The sequence below is a fragment of the Dipodomys spectabilis genome, unplaced genomic scaffold, assembly GCF_019054845.1.
Source record: "Dipodomys spectabilis isolate Male_0828 unplaced genomic scaffold, ASM1905484v1 ptg000270l, whole genome shotgun sequence".
Taxonomy (NCBI): Eukaryota; Metazoa; Chordata; class Mammalia; order Rodentia; family Heteromyidae; genus Dipodomys; species Dipodomys spectabilis.
The window spans coordinates 1,485,032-1,503,550 of record NW_024870947.1 but is presented as its reverse complement, the minus strand read 5'-3'; positions in this window follow the sequence as shown (position 1 = coordinate 1,503,550).

Sequence of the window (18,519 nt, the reverse complement as noted above, 5' to 3'; positions counted from 1 at the left end):
TACTAGTGGAATTTCAGTTAGGCTTGCACAAAACGAGCATTTTTCATACATTTTAGAATTGGGATACGATTAGTGTCAAGGTTATGGTTAGGATTCCAGCCATGGTTAGGCTTGGAGTGAAGGAGAAAATAAATGAGGGTCAAATTGAAGGTAAATTTTAATATAAGCCTGATAAGAATTAGAATGAATGTAAACTAAAGTATTGCTTTTAATATTAGAATCTACTTACAATTAGGCTGATAGTGATTCTCAATGTTCCAGGTAAGAAAAATTAAGTTTTGGGTTAGAAAATGACAAAGATATTGGAAAAATTGTAACCTATGTTTGGAAGGATGAATGAAAACTAGTGTACTTGTGTGTTAGTATTGTCATATAATTTGGATTAAGATTAGGGTCAGTATTTTCTTTTGATTATATTTACTGATTATATTTACTGTTATGAATAGGAAAGCTTTTAATATAAAATTGTGTTCACTAACAAGTAAAAGCAAATATGTGAGGCTGAATAGTAACTAGAACATTATCATTATATTTATTCCTCAGAGATCATTCTTGTAGTGATTAATGAGAGTTTTCCAGTCAGGTTTATGTTGAGAGTTAGCGTGAAGTAATGGACTAGATGGTAAGAAAAGCTGAAACTGTTTTCAGATACAGTGGTTCAGGAAAAGGTAGAATCAAAGGAAACTACAGTATTTTCCTGGTAAGAGAATTTGAAGACAAGTAATGTAATGGTTCATGTTAGGGAACAATATAACTTTCGAGGTAGAGTCAGAAAATTTGCGTGCATTAGGGCAAACTGAAACTCATTTCCAGAGTGAAAACTGGAATATTCATTAGAATGATTAAAAACTAGAGTATTTCACTTAATATATTTTTTTCCAAGTTTTTCCATTTCCTAACAAATGGGGCAATGTCATTCTTTCTGATGGAGGCATAGAATTCCATTGTGTATATATACCACATCTTCTTGATCCATTCATCTACTGAGGGGCATCTGGGTTGGTTCCATATCTTAGCTATGGTAAATAATGCTGCAATAAACATAGTTGTGCTGGTAGCTTTAGTGTGGTCTTGTTTGTAAACATTAGGGTAGATGCCCAAAAGTGGGATTGCTGGGTCATAGGGGAGCTCTATGTGAAGTCTTTTGAGGAACCTCCATACTGCTTTCCAAAGTGGTTGAACAAGTTTACATTCCCAACAACAATGAAGTAAGGTTCCTTTCTGTCCACATCCCCTCCAGCATCTGTTGTTGTTAGAGTTCTTGATTTTTGCCGTTCTAACTGGAGTGAGGTGATATCTCAATGTTGTTTTGATTTGCATTTCTTTTATGGCTAGGGATGTTGAACATTTCTTCATGTGTCTATTGGCCTTCCTTCTTTCTTCTTCAGAGAAGTTTCTCTTTAAGTCTTTCGCCCACTTATTTATTGGGCAGTTGTTTCTTTGAGGATTTGTTGTTGGGGGGTTTAATTTTTTGAGTTCCAAGTATATTTTAGATATGAGTGAAGTAAGCCAGGCCCAAAGAAACGTAGGTCCCATGGTTTCCCTTATTTGTAATATCTAGTATATGTATGAGTCAAGCGGAAAAGGTCAGATAATGTGATGTCAGGAAAATGAACCCTTAGATGTGTATTTTAATGTTTTTTTCTTTCATGCATGTGTTTCTAACACATTTATAAGATTATCTCTTTGTTGCTTTGTATGTCCCTCCCCCACAATATAACCCCTGCTTTCACTATATTTGATGTCAGTATAACTTGTGGAGGAGATGGGGAAAAACCAGTTGTTTAAGGATACAGGTGGACCTGTTGCAACAATGAGAAGTATAAGTTGTCATGTCCAAAACGAGCATTACAACGTTGGTGCGGGGGGGGGGGGAGGGAAGGGGGGGAAGGAGAAGGATTGGGATTAGGGGGGGAGGGGGGAGGCTGGGAAGGGATGTGAAGGATAAACAAAGGAGGAGGCTGCAATGCTTGGTAAGAAATGTACGCATTATCCTGCCCATGTAACTGTAACTCCTCTGTACAGTATGTTCACAAATAAAATTAAATTAAATTAAAAAAAAAAAACTAGAGTATTTTTCTTAAACATTAGAATTGGATTATCATTAAGGTGAAAGTTAGGTTTTTAATTCCAGCTAGGCTTACTGTAAACATTAGGGAAATGGAAAGTTTAGGGTCAAAGTGAAAGTAAATCTTAGAATAACAAGTAGAGTTAGAATTAGGATGAATGTGAAATAGAAAACTGCTAATAATATTACGATTAGAGTATGATTTGGGTGAGGGTTAACATCAATATTCCAGTTAGGGTTAGGGTTACAATAAAGACAAGATAATGAGTGAAAATACAAACTATTTTTAGAAAGATGAGTTGAAGTTAGGATGAATAAAAACAAATGTATTTGTGTGGCTTTTAGACTCTAAAGGCCATTAGTTCTAGGTTTAGGTTTACTTTTCTAATTCCGTTTAGGCTTAGGGTTAGGGAACGGTAAGCTTTAAGGTAAAACTGAGTTTCTACTAACACTTTCAAGTAAAGTAAGTGCGAAATTTAACAAAAACTACAGAATTTCCCTAATTTTCCTATTCAGGGTTCAATAGGGTTAAATTTCGAGTTAGGTTTCTAGTAAGGTTTAGATATATCATTAGGGTTTGGAAGGAGAGTAGATTTTAAGTAAACCCGCAGCTTCTTTTTGGATATACAGGAGTTCAGTAAAAGTTAAGATCAATGGAAACTATGGTATTTTTCATGGTATGAGAATTTGAGGTTAATGATTCCTAATAGGGAACAAGATAGATTTCAGAGTCCAGGTTAGGAAATCTGTAGGATTTGGAGCAAATTGCAAATCATTTCAAAGACAATGGGTATCTGTAAGGATGTATCTAAACTGGAGTAATTTCCATTAATTTTAGGATTGGGTTACTATTATCAGCACGGTAACTCTGAGGGTTTTGACCAGGATTAGAGTTAAGATTAGGGAAATTGAAGGTTGAGAACTTGAGAGACTTACTTCATTTGTGTATATATATGAACTATTCTAAGGCTTTAACTCAAGGCTTGGGTTCTGTTCTTGAGTTTATTCTGTAGGCTATGAGCCACGAATCCACTTCCAGCTTTCTTTGGCAGTGAATTGGAGACCATAATTGCACAGACTTTCCTATCCAAGCTGATACTGAACTGAGATCCCCAGACCTCTGACTTCTGATTAAAGTTAGAATTAAAGGCATGAGCTACTAGTGCCGGGGAAAGTGCTTGACTTTTATTGATTGTTTTTACTTATGTTCAAGATCAAGTCTTGAATTCAATATCTGAGAGCATTGGTCACGAGGTAGTCAATGCCACTTGAACCATATCAACTAAAATGATTATGTTAAATAGCTGGAAATCATTAAATTTTCTTCAGATGATAGGCATCATTACTGTTGTTATAAAACTCATCCTAACGAAAAAATATTTATAGACCCTAGAGTTGATCTGTGCACATTCTCATGCTTTGCCTCTAATTGCATATCATTTTAGGGACATGATTTTTAATCATTATTTTGAGTTATTATTAAATAAAGCAGTTAATGCGTACAGTATACTTTGATCAATGCCAACCCTTTCAACACTCTCATCCATCCCACCTCTATGAAAATCTTTCTTCACTTTTCTTAATTTTGTAGGAAATTTACTGGATTCCTCTCTACTGTTCCTCCAATTCCTCTTCTTCATTCTATCTTTTCTCCCTTTACTTCTCTTTTGACTACCCACTTCCATATTTTCCATCAACTCTACTCCTAGGCATTTACCTGAAAGATTACAAACCAGGATATACTTAAAGTTTCAGCACAACCATGCTTACTGAATCAGCCCAGATACCCTTCAAGTGAGAAATGAATGAAGAAAATGTAATACACACACACACTCACACACACACACACATTGGAAATTCTACTTACCCATCAGAAAGAATATTCTACCATTTGTATCTCTCATCTCTCATTTCTCTTATTTCTTCTGCCTGATATCAAATTGTCGCCTTACTGTCCCTGTACTGCAGTAACTGACAAATGCAAACTGATGTAAAAGATTTTCAGGGTTATTGTCTAACCATAGATTTCTGAATACAAGTTCTTTGCTCCTTCTCTTTGTATATTCATGCCTTTGAGTAGTGATTGTGCAGATTCATTTGTACCATTTGCTACACAGAAAAGAGATGAACTACTTGCACATATATTTACATACATGTATATACATACATACATGGATATATGCATTTTATGTTTTCAAGAATTATGGAGCTAACAAAAATCACATGCATTTTCCTTTCTTTTCAATTATTTCAAGCCTAAATAACTTTGTCTCTTTTGAATACCTGATTTTAAAGAAATGTCACCATCTCTGATCTGTCAGTGGCCTTGAAATTAGATGTTTAAATAGGACAAACTTATTTAGGCTTTTTGGTGGAAGAGAGGAGTATTACTAGGGTTCTATCCAGGCGTTCTCTGCTTGCTAGACAGGACTTTTGTTGTATAGCACCAAGAAGCTCAACCACTGTTGCCATACTTCTAGTCCATATTATTTGCTTGAATTCTTGAATTTTTGCATTGTCAGGACTAGCTGAAAAATCAAAAACAGGCACAAATCCTTCTCTGTGACTGAGCCCAGCTGGAGGCAGGAACTTTTATTTCCCCAGATACGTTCAAAATCACATTTGTTATAAAAATTACTAGATGAGACCTTCATGGGTGAGGTGATATTGGGTTTCTGGTGGAGCTCTGTCTGGTTTAAGGGAGGAGTTGGTATTGGTACAGCCTGTATGGTGGAACAGGACAGGGCTTTGAGGGTGAAGGCCAGTATGTGTAGGGCTTTGAGACATCAGGGAGGGAACAGGAAGGACTAGACTTGTTAGGGGAGGGGTCTCTTGTGGAGTAGGTGGGACTTAGGACGGACGCTGGCAGGTGGACAGGTTTTCACTGGAAGTAGGTTGGGTCACTGGGGAGGAGGCTGTTTGGGGCGGGGCTTTGAGAAGGAAGAATGAGGCTACAAAGGAGGAGGTTACTTAGACGAGGGGATTTGGTGGAACACTGTGAGCCCTTGTGGGATATGTAGGGTGAGGTTTCCCATAAGGCAGGGCAGGGAATGGAGGCAAGAGGTTGACAGAAATTGGGGATACTGGAGCAGGAATGCGGAGCTATGAGGGAGTGGCTTTTCAGGGTGTGGCTTTGAGAGGGCAGGGTGGTACTCAGAAGACATAGGTTAGCAAGGGGCGGGGTTTCTCATGGAGAATGGCAGGCCTTTGGGAAAGTGTGTTAGGGTGGAGGTGGGGTTTCCAGCAGAGAAGGATGTAGTCACAATGTATGGAGGCGTTATTAAGGACCAGGGCTTTGTGAGAGCAGTGATAAGATCCAGTGCACTAGACTAGGTAGGATGGGGTTTCTGGTGTAGCCAGTCAACACTTGGTAAAGAAGATTAAGATTGGATGGGTATTTCAGTGTTGTAAGGCAGGACATGGATTATGGACAGGATTTCCATCAGGGCAAAACAACCTTCCAAAAGGGACTATGGAGGGACTGGGTTTTACAGTTGAGTCTAGTGAGCCTTTCAGAGGGAGGCCAACTGGTGCAGTGGTTTCCAGTGGAGCAATGTGGGTGTCCAGAAATGGCATAGTGTGGTGGCGGTTTTCTAGTGGGGTTTTTCAGGAGCAGGGCAGGGTTTGGAGCCATGGGGCTAGTTGGAGGAGGGGCTTTGAGAAAGAGTGGAAGAGCTACAATGGTGTAGGGTAATTTTGGGCAGTGTATCTGGTGGAGTAAGATGTGTAACTAAGGGAGGAGCCAATAGGGGGCAGGATTATCTGGAGAGCAAGGCAGGGCATTGAGAGAGTAGATGTGGGAGGTAGAGAGGCTTGTGGTGGAGCAGGGCTGTCTTTTTTTTAATTTAATTTAATTTTATTTGAGAACATATTGTACAGAGGGGTTACAATTACATAGGCCTGATAATGCATACATTTCTTGCCAAGCATTGCATCCTCCTCCTTTGTTTACCCTTCACCTCCCTTCCCAGCCCCCCTCTCTCCCCCACCCAATCCTTCCCCGCCTCCCCTGCACCACACTGACATTGTAAAGCTCGTTTTTGACATGACATTTTGTACTTTCAAGGCAGGAAATGGGCTGTGTGAGAAGCTTCTGGCCAAGCAAGGCAGGGCTTCAAGGGCAGTTATAGGGAGCTGAAGGGTTTTTGGTATAGCATGATGGGCTTTGTGGGAAGAGGTAGGTTCAGGTCTGTGTCTGAGGGATTAGGTCTCTTACAAGTAGGCTAGTTATAGGCTGAGTATCTGATGAAACCGGGTGGGGGGGCGCTGGAGTGAGAAGGCTGGTTGGGGGTGGGCTATAAAAGGGAAGGGAGGAGTTTGGAAGTACTAGGATATGGGAGCAATGCGACTATGAGGGACTAGAATAGTTAGGGGCGGACTTCATCTGGTGGATGAGGTGGGGATTTGAGGGAGGAGCCTGGTGTAGGCTGGGTTCTATTGCAGCAAGGTGGGACATAGAAGGAGATATTGATGTGGCCTGGTTTCTGGTGGTGCAGAGAAGGGATTCCAGGAAGGGGTGGAGTAGAAGAGGGATTTCCCTAAAGCAGAGGAGGGCTATCAGGAAGGAGTCTGGTTTCAGTCAGGCCTTTGAAAGTTTTTAGCAGGGCTTCCAGGGGGTAGGTTAGTTAAGGTTGAGCTTTTTAAGGATAAGGATTACTGGAAGTGGGTTTCCAGTTGATCTAGTCAAGTTTTATGGGAAGGAGGGATAGCAAATGGGCAAGACTTAGTGAAGAGTGGGGCTACAAAAAATAAAAAGTTACTACTAATAAATAAAATATAAGAACACCATTTTCTTTCAGTGTAGAATTATATTATTTTTATGCGTGTGAGAGATACTGGAGAAAGTAACCAAGTTTTAATTCCTTCCTAGGGAAATTTTGCTTTATACCAGTTGATTGAAAATAAAACCATAGGTCAAATCAGGCTCAGAGGCACACAGTAGACTAAGACACATGAACCAAGAACTTGATTCCCCAGGACCACCATTAAGGACCACAAGTAAAAAGTTTAAAATATCTCACTTGGTCATAATGGACAATATTGTCTTAAAATTGTGAATGAATAGAACTTTTATTCTAACCATTTTAGAAATCCTAAAACTAAGTAAGTAGTAATGTTTTAACTTTATACAATATTGAAAAGTATACTAAAAATAATTAGGAAAATATAAAATTGTACACAGAATGTTCGTTCTCCAGCATCAATTCTAATCTGACAGAATTTAAAACCAGAAAATTGCGATATAGAGAGATTGCAGCATCGTTTCTTTTCAATCATCAAAATGGTTACTTAAGCAATGTGTCTTTATCATCGGATGCATCAATGTTAAAAACATATCTAAGAATGTGAAGCATTACTATACAGACCCTGAAGAAACTCAGAAGGATCTGTGAAATGATGTTGGAATAAAATTAATGACTAATTACAGTAGGATCTTCACTAGGCGATAAATACTTTCCAGAAGAAAAAGGCTACATTGAAAAATAAACAGTGAAAAGGAAGCAGGCAGGTAGACTTTGAAGTAAAACTTATCCAATTAACAACATATATGGAGGCATGATTGCAATCTTCTTTTACCTAAGTTATAGTTACTGACCTATGTTCTTCCCTAATGCCAAATAGCAAAGCCATGAAAATGCAGTAATCATTTTCAAGACATTAGACTTTACAGAAAGAATTCAATGAATGTATTGCTAGAAAGTAAAGATTGATATTTGAGCTAAAGAGTGAAGAAAATATCCCCAATCTCTGACCCTCTGCGGTGAGAGGGGTACAAGACGAAGCACAAGGAGAATGGACAGAATTTCAGTAGTGCATACCAGTATTTCCCAAGATGCAATGATGAATGTAACAGGGGAGAAAATCAACATGATCATCACAGGACTTAGCATGGGAGAGTAGAGAGAAGAACAATGAAAATGCAAGGAGATTTACAAAGGATGTCCTTGCATATTTGGCAGAAGAGTGCATGGCATTGATGTCTAAACTATGTGGAGGTATTATAGGAAAATACCTGTGCTCATATGATGCCACAAGAAGTGATGAACTTATGATTTACAGGACATTGAATAATCATAAAGGTGCTGCTTCAGTAGTGCAGAGTTAAACCTTGGTAAATTCTGTTTTGAAACACCTAACATACTGTAAAACTAAGAAAAGAAGATTCAAATTATATATGTGACTTGACCTTTTGCAACAATAGAGTTCAAAAAATCAAATCACAAAATGTGCATGTGAAAGGATAACATTAATAAAATAATATTTAAACAACACCCATTTTATGTGAATATTCTTGGTTATAAGTGATTTGTTTTCCATACAGATTTTGGATGCACAAAACAACAAAAAACAAAAACAAATCAAAGCAAAAAGCACTTGTCAATAAAGCTGGATGCCAGTGCCTCATCCCTATTCCTAGATAGTCACGAGGCTGAGCTTGGAAGATAATGGTTCACAGATGGCTGAGGTAGCAATCCATGAGCTATTTATGTTCAATCAAAGACAGATTGAAACCTTGGTTTAAATAGTACAGACTCAGTCAGTCATGAATGAAGAAACCAAGCAAGAGTTTTGAGGCTCCGAGTCAAGTTTCATTACTGTCTGCGTACACACACACACACACACACACACACACACACACACACACACACACACACACACACACAAATGGCATGAAAGAAGAAGAACAAGAGAAAAAAAGGGAATATTAAGAGTTTAAAGAGTTAACCTGTCTGTCAGGACTATCCTAAGCATATATTAATTAATAAAAATGAGGCAAACCTTGGAACCTATTTTTCTTTGAGTCTGGCTTCCTTCACATAATATGATTGTTTTCCAAGTCTTTCCATTTTCTTAAGAAAGGAACTGTCATTCTATCATTCTTTCTGATAGAAGAATAACATTACCACATTTTCTTGATCCATTCATCTATTGAGGGACATCTTGATTTGTTCCATATCTTAGCTACAATAATAATGCTGCAAAAAATATAGTTGTAGATTTAGTGTGTTTTATCTTGAGATCATTTCTACAAGTGCCCATGAGTGGGATTTCTGGCTCCAGATTTATATACCTTTGACCTTACAAAATGATGCTAATTGAAACGAACTCGAAGACATGGAAACAACAAATCTTTTTTTTTTTTTTTTTTCTGATATCAACCTTGATGTCGGTAGAGTATCTAGATTTTATTTTATTTCACTTGTTTTTTCTATTGGTTTATCCCTAGCAAACTCTGTGTTGATTTTGATACCTTCCATCTTGTATACACATTTATCTGATTTGGAGATGGAAGAAGAAAAAATAAAGTGATGAAAGAAGTACAAGAGTGACCCATTGCAACAATGATATTCCCAAGACACTTTCAGAAATGAACTTTACAACTATGGGGTGGGGAGGAGGTGTGGAGAGTGGGAAGAGAAATGAGAACAAAAATGAAGTGGGTAACAATATTCAACAAGGAATGTATCTTACTCATGTAACTGTAACCACTCTGTGCAGTATTTTTTGAAGTTAAATAAAATTTAAAAATTGAACCTATCCTAGAAAAAATATATTTTTCAAAATAATACATCTGTCACAGTACTTGTGAGGGATTCCAGGGTCAAACTGTTAAACCTGGAAAGGGATAGAGTGGGAAGACATCTCAAACAGCAATCAAAGCTGAGAGCTCTGCTCTGGAAAGGTCAATCAAGGGAAGACAGGGGTATGAGTTATTACCTCAAGAGTATTCAAATTCGAGCTGGGGGACACTAAAAGATTAAGACTTTGGAGAAAAGATGTATGTCTGTGTTATGGATGTAATGACTATTGCTCCCTTCTGCTCCCTAACAATAAGGCATTCAATTATCACTATGTTTACAAACAATACCTCATGTTAATAGTTGTAACCAAAGCTAGGTTAATGCCTTAGTTTATGGACATACCTATAGCCACTGACCACCAATCCCCTTGTAGTAGAAGGAATATAAATTGTTAAGCAGGATTTGGTGATCCAGAAGCTGGCAATGAGGCTGGGGGTCCTCTGGTGTCTTCTTTCCTATCACTTCCTGTGATTTCTCAGTTCTTTGGCCAGGTATCCCATCATCTTTCCTGTCCCATGGTTGCGGTTAGTGACAGTAATGATTTTCTGAACACCTCAAAAAAAACTATGGAAAAACACTTCCTCCAAAAAGATTGAGGAAGATTGAGCACCTGGAAAGATACCAAACGTTAGCAGTGACCCTGTGATCTCCTAGCAAGTAAGTACAATTCAGGAGTATCTTTACTTCTGATAATATGAGATGGATAATTGTCCTTTTTGTATATTTGGTATTTGGTATTGTATGCATTTTCAGAAACACATCTGCATTGTGAAATTATGTCATTTATTTCACACATCACAGACCATGTCACTGGAGTGATGACCCTAATGTCTTATCTCAGTTGCCTGAGTCAGACTTAGATGAGTGTGAATTGCCTAATTATGAACATTTCTCCATGAAACTCAACAACAAAGAATGAAGTGTCAGGGTCAGGCCATTCCATACCTGTAAGGATTTTTGCATATATTAGAGTAATATACACCTACACTGCTCAGCACTCATGGCACAGTGGTATGTTAGAATTGTCCTCAAATCAGAAATATGCTAGAGCTTAAAGTAGAATGATGGGCTATTCATTTTCAACGCAAGAGTAATGATCACCCCCTGAAATTATTCTCAGTGGAGAATCCTTCCTATAAATTTTAATGACTTAGCTTCTACTCTCTGTTTATCATTCTCAGGAAGGGTCACACTGTATCGTGCTACAATACTGCAGCAACGTATCTGCCTTGAATTTTACCTCCAATCTTGATACCAAGGTCAACTCTGCAACTCTAATCACATAGTTACTGGACACCCGAACTTTTCAAGCGTGGTTAAAAATTCAGCTATCCCTGCTCATTGCCAGTGTTAAAGAACTCACTCCTTTAGATGTATTATGTTTCTTCTTGTATTTCCAAGACTGCCTTAGATGTTGGTTTTTGAAGTAGAGCTTTTAGTTTACTTTTGATTTATGCAGGTGTTAGTGATGCCAGTTGTTAGTAATTTGATGTTTTGACATTGTGGCTATTGAGGAAGTGAATACACATCACTCACAAAAGTTTCTTTATGTGTATAGGTATTGCTATATTGTGAACTTCCTAAAAGCCAGCCATGGGAACACATATCCCTAATCCCATCACTTATGTCACTAAGACAAGCCTTGAAAGGTCCAGACCACTTGGAACATTGTAGTGAGAACATTTCTACAAAGAAAGGAGAGAGAATAGCAAAAAAACAAATGAATCTTCCAACAGTTTTATTACATATTCTTTACACTTAGCCATTAAGAGCACCATAATAGTATTGTAATTTTTATGACTTCTTACCTACACTTTTCCTGTTCTCAGCTGTTTTATTTATGGATCTCTAAGAAGTCATATGAGAACCACATAAGAAATCGATATTAATCATAAAAGAAATCATAAAAAATAGTTTGTTAGGGATATATAATCCAAAGGTAATAATTTCAGGAAAATACTAAGCACATAAAATGTAATGCATTGACTATTGAAAACTTCAGCAGTTGTAGTTTATTTATTCCCTATAAAGATTATAAACGAAGTTACAATAGTATTCCAAATGGAACACAGAACTAGAAATATGAAGGGTAGTACTAAAGAATACTTCTGCTATCACTAATAGGGTAAGAATGAAATTTAGGCAAAACTCCTTCAGAATAAAAGCCACAGGACAACCCCAACATTGCTTTCATTGTTTCATATGAAGATAAGACTTTTTTTAGTAAAGACAAATTTTCACAGATATTAACATCAACTGGGTATATATTTCTTAAGGCCTTCAGGAAGGATGCTGTGACCATGTTGATGGAAGCTGACTTTTTTGGGACCTACTACACAATTTGCAGACACCATTCCAAGCACTGAACCTACAATAGGGTAATTTAAGTGCTCATGAGTGTTCTTCAAGTTAGGAAATGAATTAAGTATTTTATTAAAACCAAAAGTAGGCAAGAAGCCCAAACAAATTTCCCAAGTTCTTAAGACTGATCAGTTGAGACCCATAATTCAACTCCAGAATTCCACCAGCCATATCTGAAGATATTCTTTGTCACATTCATTAATTTTCAAGAGCTATGGACCAGATGAATCCACATTATCTCCCTAATTATGGTAATAAGGGCAATAACATTGATACAGAATATAAATATTTTTAAATGAAAAGGGTGTGGATAATGACAGCATAAGTGATCTTCATACCAAATGTAGATCAGTTTAATTTCTAAAGAAATACCTGAATGAACATCATTCAGCTTCCACTGTTTATTATTCCTGGTGTCAAAGACACCTGTGCTGATGAACACAGGTTTTTATCAATCAGTACCCTCAATACACAGGGAATAGATTGCTATGGATATACAATCCAAAACGAATAATTTTTGTGACAACTTACTTCCTGTTGTACCAAAAAAAAAATCTATTCCCTATTCTAAAACATATAGCAATTTAATGGATATTAGTGTTATCAGTATAAATTAGGTGTGCATAATATATGTAATGTATTTTATTACATAACATAGAAGTTATATATTTATATATCATATATATACGTATATATGTATCATTACTGATAGTCTACCACTACTATAAATAATATATGCATTAAACATTTTAGTATTATACTGTGAAGGATACAAGGAATGTCAACTTTATTTAAATAAATGTATATGTATGTTTTAGTCACATAATTTATTTTTCTGCCATTACTCAGACTGGGTGTTGTCCCTGAGCCATTTCACTAAGACTGGCTTCATATAGCTATCTTCAGATCTCAGCTCCTAAGTAGCTGGAATTACATACATGAGTCAGGTTATAGTTTTTTAACTCCATCCTTGGCATGTTTTTACATAATGATTTTTGAAAGCTCAATTATATTCTGATATTCCATTTCTAAACCAATTCAGAATAAATAACTTCTAATTGGGTAAAACTCTATGTTGCAATCGAAATTGTAAGGACCCTACTTTCTATCCATTTTCAAAGATATTCCTAGTTTAATTCCTGGACAGACAAGTAGAAAAATTAAATTATGTGTGCATAATATATGTAATATACTATATTACATAACATATAAATGATATATTTATAATGTATGCATAATTAGTGATATTCTATAATTACTATAAATACTACATGTATAAACCTGGTTTTAATATTATACTGTGAACGATACAAGGAATGACAACATCCCTATCGTAACTGTCTCATTTTTAACAGTATACAAACTATGCTATAAATATAAATCTTCAAGAAAGTACACCTCTGTAATCACCTTCAAATATTCCCCTCATCATTATGATCATCCTCTAAGATTGGCTACACTTATCCACAGCAAACATTTTGTGATACTTTCTGGATAAAGTTGCTTGTCCTCATCCTTATCAGCCGTTCAGCAACTTCAGTGAAGAGCTTTTTCTCTTGTTTTTCCTGTAGACTATATAATCCTTTGTTATTTCCCAGCAAAGAAATTGTGGCTAGCAGGCTTGAGCATTGGTACATACAAAGGTTCTTTGGTTATGAATTTTTCCATTCCTTTCTTGATAAGTGAGCTGTAATAACAAAAACCTTTTAAGGCAATGTGTAAATGAAAACATATTGATTTGAAAATACCACAAATATTCGTTCTTTGAACTTATTTTTAATTCAAATATAATAGGGGTGGTTTTAGTGGTGCACGAGTTTAAATCTAGGTATTTATAAGGTTGAAAACAGAAGATCGTAGTTTCATGCTAGAGCAGGTAAATGGACCATGAGACACTTATCTTTAACTAAGAACCAAAAAGCTAAAAGTGGACCTGTGGCTCAAATGGAAGACTTGACAGCCTGAGCACAAAAGAAAAGTAAAAAAAAAAAAAAAAACCAAGGCCACAAATTTAAGGCATAGTATTAGTACTCATATACTATATATTTATGGTTCCTAAAATATTCTGTGAGTTAATTTGTCAAAACCTGTTCATACGTTACATATGAGGTGTGAAATAGTAGGTCAGTCTGAAATGACTCCAAGATATTTTGACAAGGCAACTAGAAGAATTATTAATTAAACAAATAGTAATGAGGGATAAAATCAAAGCTCACTTTGGGTTCTTTTGAATTTGTTAAAATCAATAGCTAGGAGTTGTCAGTAGACATGATGCTATTAAGGACTTGAATTAAAGAAAGAACAGAGCTGAAGATAAAAAAAAAACGAAATAATTACATGTACTCAGTGGTAACACTCATGAGAAAGAAGATTACAGAACTAAGCCCTGGGATACACAAATATGTATAACATGACAAATGAAGAAAAACCATCATAAGTATGTAATGCAGACTAATATGGATATGTATTTTTAATGTTTAAGGGCTATGAAGTGATTGTGTGATGACCTAAAATTTAAGAAATTGTTAAGGTCAACTATCTCTTGGGCATACCAGAGCAGATAGTTTAAGTAAAACAGGGCCACAATAGAGTGTCTTGATTTGCTAACATGAAAACAGGTCAATATTTGGAAAACTATTTTTTGGACATGTGGTTGGAGTGACAATTGCTGCAGTTTGTTCAAGTGTAAGTAGAAGGGACAGTTTTAGCACAATAATAGAAATCTTTCCGGGATCTGGTAGAATTTCCCACTGTCTTCAATTTCCATTTTATTCTGAGAACTAAAATGTCATTACTGGAAGCCATTCCCAAATTGTGTCTTTGGCAAGTTAACAGATATTCAGTCTATCACATGTCTAAATAATAGAGAATGGGACCAGGTCTCTATTGAGCACTCACAGTAGACAGGTTTCTGGACATTCTCAGGAAAAGCCTTCTGCAATTGTGTGATGGATAGGGCTGGATAATTTGCAAAACAACCATCATAGATGGAAATTATTCTGCTAATTTGACCCCTGAGATATTGGATGTTTTATCTGCATTGTATTGATTTTAAGAATCAGTTAATCAGATTCTTCATACTATATGATGTTACTAAATTGTGAAATGCATGTTTATTGCATTTCCTTTGTATAACATATAGTATGTTTTGAAATTTGGTATAAATCATTCATGTTTTTATTTTTTTCAATATGGATTACTCCTAGTTCTCAAGAGGGAGGAAATGCTTTGTAACTTTGTAACTTGAAGTCATATGTTGCCATGTGTCATATATTTTCCTTATACAGTGTTGGTAATAAATTATATGTAATTTATTTTTTTATTTTTATTTATTTTCTATTGCAGAGTTTGAACTTGGGTCCTGGGCACTGTTCCTGAGGTCTTTGGCTCAAGGTTATCTCTGTACAACATTGAACCACAGTATCAAATTTAGTCTTGATTGATTAATTGGAGATAAGTATCTCATGGCAACTTTTCTGCCCAAGATGGCTTTGAACTGTGATTCTCAGATATCAGCCTCCATATTGGCCAAGATTACAGGCATGAGCTACCAGCACCTAGCTATATGTAATTTCAACTGTAGTTTTCTTCAAGTGTTTCATCCTGCACTGAAGTTTATTTTTCTGACAAACTTTCTAATAAATATGCAATCTATTTAATTTTGAAAAGTACTGCTGCAACCCCCACTTATTTGTGGCATTTCTGAAATCCAAGTTCCTCTGTGTGTCAGGGTGGATACTTTTTCCTGTAACAAGTATTGTTGTTGAACACATGACATCTGGCTACTAAGAGAACAAAGGATGTGAAGCTACAGTAGCCAGATAAAGAACTCCCAGGACAATTCATGGGCAACTCATGTACTCCCTGTGTAGGTGCATAGGGAACATAGAAAAGACATTATTTTTTTTGGGGGGGGGGAGTCCGGAGGTGAGGCCTGAACTCTGGGCCTGGGTGCTGTCCCTCAGCTCTTCAGCTCAAGGCTAGCACTCTACCACTTGAGCCACTGTGCCACTTCCGGCTTTTTTCCTTTTGCTTATGTAGTGCTGAGGAATCGAACCCAGGGCCTCATGCATGCAAGGCAAGAGCTCTACCACTGAGCCGTTTTCCCAGCCTGAAAAGAAATTATTATACTTGAAATTTGATTGAGTGTGTGTGCACATAGATGTTGACTTAATTATCTGCTGTTATAGTTTTACACATTCACTAGTATAAAACAATATTTCATATATATATATATATATGTGTGTGTGTATATATATATACACATATATATGTGTATATATATATATATATATATATATATATATATATATATATATATATATATATATACATATATATATATGTGCTGATCACAGTTTCCAGAATCCAGAGGTCCACCTCCATGGGCACTGCTTGCCTATGTTGCTCTTTGGGTAATAAGAATGAAACCTGGAATTGTCCAGTGGTAGAGAAATTACTCAGAGTTTCAAGCATTCGTCTTTCAATAGGTTGCTTGTTCCTAACTCTAAAATTAGGAAATCTGTTCATATATAATACATGTTACATTATAATATATTTATTATACTATAAAATGTATAATATATTGTACAATATACATTATATATAATACCTGACAGAATTATATATTTATAAGGAAAAAAATAATAAACACATCAATGTCCATACTTTCCTAGTCATGATTAAGTTCAGCAGAGTTAGGTGCATTATATCTCAACAGGAAAACTCTACTGAAGTTCTGATGACCTTGAACTAGATAAGAATCCCTGTTAAAATAAAAACTCTCTCCTCAATTATGAGAAAAGATAAGTTTGGAAGGTTTTTTTTGTTTTTTGGTTTTTTTTTTTGGCAGGTCATGGGGCCTGAACTCTGGGCCTGGGTCCTGTCCCTCACCTCTTCATCTCAAGGCTAGTGCTTTACCACTTGAGCCATAGCACCACTTCTGGGTGAGGAATTGAACCCATGGCGTCAAGCCTGCAAGGCAATCACTCAACCAAGTAGCCCAGGTTTGGAAGTTTTTGAGAAGAGGAATTTGGCATTTGCTTTGCATCCTTGATTTGTAATGAATAGGTATCATTTTCCTCCAAATTTTGTCTCCTTTTATGTTACCTAGACAGTTACACAGGATCATCATTCCATCGCATATCTTTAAGTCCTTCTTTTATGTCTTATCATTATTGTTTTTTGTTGTTGTTTTGATGATCCTGAAGCTTGAACTCAGGGCCTAGGTAGTGTCCCTGAGCTCCAGACTAGCGCTCTACCACTTGAGCCACAGCATTACTTCTGGCTTTTTCTGCCTGGGCTTGCTTTGAATCATAACATTCAGATCTCACCCTCCTGGGTAGCTAGGATTACAGGTGTGAGCCACTAGTGCCCAGCAAGTCCCTCTCTTTTAGATATTATTCTAAAAGCCTCCTATCCAAGGTCACTCCTCAGATAGTAAATAGACCTCTGCCAACAGTTCCTTCACACTCTCATCTCCTGTTATGGCTCTTATGTGTCTTTTCCATGTTATCATGGACCTACTTCACTGTTTTCTTGCTAATCCATGATTGTATATGCGTTACTAATAATTACCTAAATTTAGTGGCTATACACCCTAAATTACTCAACCATTAATTTCATTTTTTTTTTTCAATATGATTGTTCTTCAGTACCAATCTGAGCTTATACTCACCTTCTCTACCTCTTGGCATATGCAGAGCCTTGGTCTTTTCTACCTCCAAAACAACAGGTTTGCCAAAGAATAGCCTACAATATTCCTGCTTAGGATTCAGGACAAGTAGTTGAGTGTCTGAAAGAAGCAATGCATTCTTGGCATGGGAAGGGGTGGGAGAGACAACAGCCTAGAGGGCAAACTGGTAGACACAACATTTAACAACTTCTTTGGGGAAACTGACCTCCCACACGGTGGCAGTGAGATAACTCACCTATTGAATTTTCATATATAAAGGAAGTTGTCATGTCTCACTGCACAACTCACTTTTAGTCAAAGAGAGGATAATTCTTTTGTGTACTCCTTAGGCCCAGTCTCACTTTATCTCCATCGTAGACTTTGCCCAGACTCTGTTCCTACTAGAAGGTGCCTGATGAGGAGGAAAATATGATCTTTTGGCTTCTGACTGACCCTGTGAGGACTGAGATCACTTTTAGTATTGAACCTATTCCTCCTGACAAAGCTGTGGTGAGTGGTGGGAAAATTCATTCTCTGAATTATGCCCTAGGACCAAATCTCTTCAGAGAAAGTCAAGGAAGGATGAATCCTGCCTGAGGGATTGAGATTCTCTATTTCCAAAGAGGTCAACTAATATCTGATTCTGAGTCCCAGGTGGAGGTTTTTTACCAGATCCTCCAAGCTAGAGTGGATGTTCCTCAGATTCCAGACAATCCTCATATTTCTCTAGCTCTTTCTCATAAACCAAAAGGACACAGGAGTTGAGTTCAGAAACAAGGTGAAATGAGAGTAGCAGAAGAATTTTTGGCAGGGGAAGGAATTAGTAATTTTTG